The sequence below is a fragment of the Sparus aurata genome, chromosome 24, assembly GCF_900880675.1.
Source record: "Sparus aurata chromosome 24, fSpaAur1.1, whole genome shotgun sequence".
Classification (NCBI taxonomy): Eukaryota; Metazoa; Chordata; class Actinopteri; order Spariformes; family Sparidae; genus Sparus; species Sparus aurata.
Genome location: NC_044210.1, coordinates 4128790 through 4134581, shown reverse-complemented (window position 1 = coordinate 4134581; position 5792 = coordinate 4128790). Strand labels below are relative to the sequence as shown.

The 5792-nt window shown below is 48.0% G+C and overlaps 1 non-coding gene and 1 pseudogene across 1 annotated transcript; both read right to left on the bottom strand.

Annotated features, from left to right (window-relative positions):
• On the bottom strand, positions 1–115 carry LOC115577413 (U5 spliceosomal RNA). Its single transcript, XR_003983123.1, has one exon. It is a non-coding gene; the product is annotated as a U5 spliceosomal RNA (small nuclear RNA).
• A 318-nt stretch (positions 116–433) lies between these two features.
• Positions 434–606, bottom strand: LOC115577392 (uncharacterized; annotated as a pseudogene).
• Positions 607–5792: the final 5186 nt, after the last annotated feature.

Sequence of the window (5792 nt, the reverse complement as noted above, 5' to 3'; positions counted from 1 at the left end):
CTCAGCCAAACGGCAAAGCCTGCCAAAAATATCTTCAACTCATTGGTGTTCCTCTCCACGGAAGTCTTTAGTAAAAGGCGAAAGACTTGTGCATTATGAAGAGAAACCCGAGTAAGTACAGCTCCTCTCCTCGACAGCGGGCAAGACCGCCGTGGCCCCAGGCACTGCTCTCACAGTGAGCCTCACTTGGCTCGTCGTGATCCGTGGCCACACCCATTCCCCCCCGGACTGTCCGCGACCGCTTTGTGGAGAGAGGAAAGCCTGCTCGTCGGGCGCAGGCAGCCAAATGTCACACAACTCTCGGTGGCTCCAGGAGCGACGCCAGTGTGCCACCCGGGAATTTTGCCACGAGCCCAGTCTCTTGGGTCGGTGCCAAGTTGGCCGTCACAAGGCCTTTGGTCTGCATGAGTGATTGATTTTCAACAAGGCAGGAGAGGGGTGCACCGTTCCCGGCGGCGCTGCAATACCGGGTCGATGCGTGGAGAGAATGGAGCAAGCCCCTGTTTCAGCTCCCGAGGCTAAAAATCCATTTAATATATTTTCCCCATATAGAGGACATATCAGATATCAAACTGATAAGAACATATTTTTTTTATGAAAAAGTTTATTGACACACTAATCATGAATTTTACACTTTTCAAATCAACATCACATTTGTTTCTTTCAAAGCACTTGAAAAATAAAATCAACATGTCATTGCAATGATACATATATATTTTCATCTGTAAAAACCATTCAAAATAAAAACAGCTATTTGATACATCAAAAGGGTATTTACAGATAAAAAAAAACAACAACAACACGTATGATTGCTTTAAAATGAATGAGACATGTTAAAAGGGAACGCTCCCTGTGCTATCAAAAGTCCATTATGTTAAACAGTATAAGTGTTTGAGTTCGTATGCGTGTCTTGTAAAAAGGGAGGGCGTTTAAAAAAAGAACTCTCTGGTCTTTTTTGTGCAGGAGCGGGGTGAGTCCCATCAAGGGAACTCATCCCACTCCCCCATCAGACCCCTGGAACCCGCTGGTGGCACTCAGAGGAGGTCCTCCGCCTCTTGCTCCTTTTGTTTGCGGAGGGTCAGGCCGCCGCTGCCTTGACCTTTCCTGTGTGGCTCCGGCTCCCACCTCCGAATAGGCGCAGAGGCGTGTCTTCTTTGTGGCTACGTCCTAGGGCCTGCCGTCTGCAGCGACGGCTGTCTCAACCGTCGCTGCGGCCATTCGGAGCGTAGCCACGGGGGGGATCTGCATGCGCCGTCTTGCCAGCAGGTTTCTGGAGGTCCATAGGGCGTCTTTTATGGCGGCCAGGGTGAGCCAGAGCTGGGAGAATTCCCCTTTTGTTCTTTTCCTCCGGCTCACCCCGTAGAGCATGAGCTGTGCATCTAGGACCTCCCCCGCTGGCAAGTACGGGAATTACTGGGAGCCGGCCAATGCCCACAGGTCAACAGCAGCGCTGCACTCCCAGAGCAAGTGCCTCACCGACTCGGGCACGCCACAACCCGGCCGGGGGCAGGTGGCAGATGATGACATGCCCCGGGAGTGCACAACGGTCCTGACCGGGAGGACCTCGTGAGCTACCATCCAAGACAGGTCCCGTAGTCTGTTGGGGAGAGCGGGATGGTTGACATTGTGCCAGACTGTTGAGGGCTCGCCAAATGCGAGCCCACGCACCGGACTCACTGGTTCCCGCTCCTGCACAAAAGAGAGAAGAGAGTGGTGATCAGTTAAAAGTGTCAGCTCCTCCTGTTCCAGTTTAAAGTCTTTTAAAAACTTGCGGATAAAATCGTAGGCCGTAGGCAGTTTAAAAGACACGGGTACTCGGAGATCGATGGGTAAAAGTTTCAGTGTTCGGAGGTAAGACCCCATCCAGAATCGTGCCATGGCAGATGTCTTGTGATCTCTGGATGGGGCTGTGGCGTATGTAAGATGCAGTGCAGTGTATTTGCTTGATAAAAACAAGTGGAAGTTCAGAACGCCTCTTCCTCCTTTCGATTTTGGCTTCTTCATTTCATTTCTGGTCACTCGCTCCCACTTGGACCCCCACAGGAAGTAAAAAATGGCTCGGTCTAGGTCTAAAAGCACTCTACGAGGCGGGGTAAAAACAGTACTGATGAGTAAAAACAAGGGTAAAATCACAGCTTTGATGATTAAAACCTTGCCTTCCGTCGTCAGTCCCCTTAGCCTCCAGTATCCCAGTGTTTTCCTAACTTTCCCTATCACGTCAGGCCAATTGTTCCTCCCACCCCCTTCCTCGTCAAATTTTACCCCAAGTACTTTTATGTCAGTCTGTGTCACAGTCAGTGGGAGTCCTGTGGTCTCGGTCACTGTCCACGGTCCGTAAAACTTTGCTTGTGTCTTGTCCCGGTTCAGTCTGGCTCCAGAGGCCCGTCCGTACCAGTCAGTCAAGTCCATGGTCCTGTTTACAGATAAAAGGTCAGTACATAAAATGTTAACGTCGTCCATGTATGAAAGGCATTTTGTGATCATGCCCCCACTCCCTGGAATTGACACCTTATTGATCCATTTGTCCCTTCTCAAGATCTGTGCCAATGGTTCTACACATATGACGTAGAGGAGGGCAGATAACGGACAGCCCTGACGGACACCGCAGCATATATTCACTGCATTTGTGAGTTGCCCATTTACAAGGATTTTGCTCCTAATACTCTGGTAGAGCAATCCCACCCACGCTATGGCCCTCTGAGGAAACCCCATTTTTTGCAGTACCTGAAATAGGTACTGGTGCGAGACCCGATCAAAGGCTTTTTGAAAGTCTAAATTTAGCAATACCAGCCGAATATCTCTGTCCCTCGCATAACAGATGGTGTCTCTGATCAGTATCGGTGTCGGTGATCTTCCTCCCCGGGATGGCACAGGCTTGATCCGGGTGGATCACCTCCCCTAAAACCAGAGATAAACGAGTTGCTAAAAGTTTGCTAAAAAGTTTGCAGTCAGCATTTAAAAGCGTTATCGGTCTCCAGTTTTTCAAGTCAGTCTGGTCGTCTTTTTTGTGAATCAAAGTGACTATCCCTACTCTAAAACTGTCCGGTAACAGGTCTAGTTGGTCAAAGTCGTTAAAAAGAGTCAGTAAGTCGATCGCAAGGATGTCCCAAAAGGTCAGATAAAATTCCAGGGGAAGTCCGTCGTGACCTGGGGACTTCCCCTTCTTAAAATTTTTCAAGCATTTATCTAGTTCTAAAAGGGTAAAATCTTGGGTTAAAAGCACACTATCATCCACTGTTTTATCAACATGTTTTAAAACCTGCTCTGTGATTTCATTTTCTATTTCTTTTTCTTCATATAGTTTGCTGTAAAATGATTCCACTGTTTCATTTAGTTCTTTTGTGTTAGCAGTAAAAGTCCCATCTTATTTTGTCAATTTTGTTAAAACCCTTCCTTTACTAGTTATTTTCTTGAAAAAGTATCGTGTGCATTTTTCTCCCTCTTCAATCTCTCTTTCCTTGCTTCTTAAAATTATGCCTAGACTCTTAATATCTTGTATTAGCGACATTTCCTTTTTGACTTTTACAATATCTTCGTTAAAATCAAAGCCCTGGTTCATTAATTTAAAATACCTTTGTAGTCTTTTCTGCAGTCCCAACATGCATCGTTTCTCTTTTGCCTTCTTCTTACTTCCTACCTGCCGAAAAAAATCTTTCGTCTTTGTCTTTACCCACTCCCACCAGTTTGCACGTGAGTGGAAAAAGTCTCGAAGGGTCTGCCATTGGCTATACTGCTCCCTGTATTGTCTGACTGTCTCACTGTCCTCTAACATGGAGCAGTTTAGCTTCCACAGACCACTTCCTACAGTCACACCCGAAGATAGTTTCTGTGCTGTCTTCATCAAAGATTTAGTATGTTGGTAAAAGAATTCTGCGGAGGCAAGGCTGAGTGTAATGCTAGAGCAATCTTTATTGAAAGAGATCTCAAGCCTGCAGCCGCACTTTGGTGTTCTCAAATCTATGGCAAAGATCTCCCCAATACTCTTGCCTCAGCTCTATCAGAAATCCTTGCTAACCTTCTATTTTAGGAAATCCACAAATTACCACAATCCCTTCTCCGCTTCTGCAGGCCTTTTTTAAAGTCTATTCACTCGCACCTTCCTACTTCTTCTAATTGGTCACTTTGGTGGGTTGAGAATCCATCTATCCAATGGAAGGAAAGAAGGGTTGGTCTGCCTCACACCCCCTATGAAATAACTCATCTTATGTGTGTGGCCTAACTATGCTGATGTCACTTCCTAGAGCTTACAGCCTAAAGTCGACCGGATGGTCTCTCTATATCTATAGGGGAATGTATACGTTAAGTCAGCTCAGAACCTCTGGCATGGGAACTGACCCCAGACGTGTGGGCCTTCCTTTAGCTTACCCTTGACGCACACACAGAGCTGATTAATGACACCCGGACATGTGGACCCAAACATCCCCCCAGTCCCACACTCACCTTAAAGTCTGTGTAAAGCAAAATCAGCCATTTTCTTCTAAACACATTAAAAAGGTCATAAATGTGTTTACTTAAAACATGTAAAAGCCATTCGGCCATTTAGAATTTAATTTTGGAGCTAGGCTCACAAACTGTTTTTCAACATTTCTGTGTTCAGGATTTAATGGGCGGGTAACGCGGCCATGATTTGCATAAACCCAGCCCTGCTGCGGAAGTGGTATAAATACGTTCAGCGCATCAGCTTCAGCGGTTCTCCCACTCGCTCTCCAGTCGTGGATAGCATTGCTTACAATAGTTTGCAGCTAGCTAACCAGTCAGCTAATAAGTCATGTCTCCTCCACATCGCTCGTGCCTCTTTCCTGGATGCCACAGTGTTCAGGGTGACGGCTCTGTTAGCTTATTTAAGTTTCCTTCGGATGACAACGGAAAGGAAACGGTGGATAAATTTTGTCAAGAGGAGCTAACGTTACTGTGGGGAGTTAAACATCACCACCAACACCCGTCTCTGCAGTGTCCACTTTACCCCTGATAGTTTCAGCAACTATCACCAGGTAATGTCTGGATTTCTGCAGAGTCCATTGACGCTGGTCACTGGGACCCTCACGAACCGACCCTCTCCGTCCCCGGCTTGCATCCTCTCCTCCCGCCGACAGCAAGTGCCACCGGCCTTATGTGGCCGCCGCTGACCCTCTCCGTCCCGCTGACAGCGAGTGCCACCGTCATAATGTGGCCGCCGCGCCGCAGCCGACCCTCCGTCCCGCTGAAGGCGGGTTCCACCGGCATAATGTGGCCGCTGCCGCAGCTGACCCTCTCCGTCGCGCTGGCGGCGGGTCCCACCGGCGGTATGTGGTGGTAGTATCAGGGCCACGTTATTGGTGAGCCGTCCCAGTGTGAACGGATAATCCGGAGGCGCGGAGCGAGGGCGTGTCGGTCTGACAGTCTGATAACTGCACAGGTCCTTCACTCAACTAAATACAGAGAAATGTCCCACAAAGCAATGTTACATGACCGAACAAAGGTAACGTAGTAACTGTAACTGTCTTTGGCAACTTATATGAGGAAAACAAATACCAAAGCTGCACGTGGAGAAGCGTCTGTCCTCCTGTCCGTCCTCCGCCTGTCCTCCCGACTCTCCCTCACATTTCTGTTCAGAAAACAGCGCTTGTCACGCTTGTCACAAGAGTGTTTAACTCACCGAGTGTTTGACGAAAATAAATCACCGCGACCATCAGCCCTCATGACCGAGACTTCAGGGAACTTTCCCCCAGAAAACAGCCTCCGTCCCCGCGAAAAGAAATAGGAAACCTTACTAATCATCTCTGGGGAATCCACACCTTCAAGCCAATCCAGAT